The following is a 692-nucleotide window of genomic DNA, read 5'->3' as shown; positions in this document are numbered from 1 at the left end:
GCCCTATGTACCTCCTCATCTGGCTGTTCATTTGTATCCTTTGGAAGGATACAAAGGATACATTTTAAATCTAAGTAATGTATCTTTCTGAGTTCTGTGAGCCATTCTAGGAAATTATTGAACTTCAGGAGGGTGTCATGGGAACTTCGAATTTGTAGCCATTTGGTTAGAAGTACAGGAGATCTGGGACTTACTGGCATCTGAAGTGGAAGCAGTCCTGTGCGAATGAACCTTTAACTTGTGGGGTCTTCATTAACTCCAGATAGTATCAGAATTGAATTGTTGAACACCAGTTGGTGTCTGGAGAATGAGTCTTGGTTCTTGGTGTTGGGAAACACCTCACAGTCCAATACTACTTCTCTCTTTCTCTCTCTCTCTCTCTCTCTCTCTCTCTCTCTCTCTCTCTCTCTCTCTCTCGCTTGCTCGCTCTCTCTCCCTCCCTCCCTCTCCTTCTCCCTGTCTCCCTCTTCCCTTCTCCCCACTTTCTCTCTCTCCTTCTCTCTCTCCTCCCCACCCCTCCCTCCCTCCCTTCCGATCTATGCTGCTCATCACCCTTCACTCAATGCTTCTTTTCCTATATGAAAATCTTGATTTAGAGTCTTTATGTATTCTTTCATTCAATAAATATATATGCCAGTTACCCCATTACAGAGCCGATGATATAGAGGTGAACTAGATGAAGAAAATTCCTG

Source organism: Pteropus alecto, unplaced genomic scaffold (genome assembly GCF_000325575.1).
Source record: "Pteropus alecto unplaced genomic scaffold, ASM32557v1 scaffold155, whole genome shotgun sequence".
In the NCBI taxonomy this organism is placed as follows: Eukaryota; Metazoa; Chordata; class Mammalia; order Chiroptera; family Pteropodidae; genus Pteropus; species Pteropus alecto.
Note: the sequence above shows the minus strand (reverse complement) of the source record.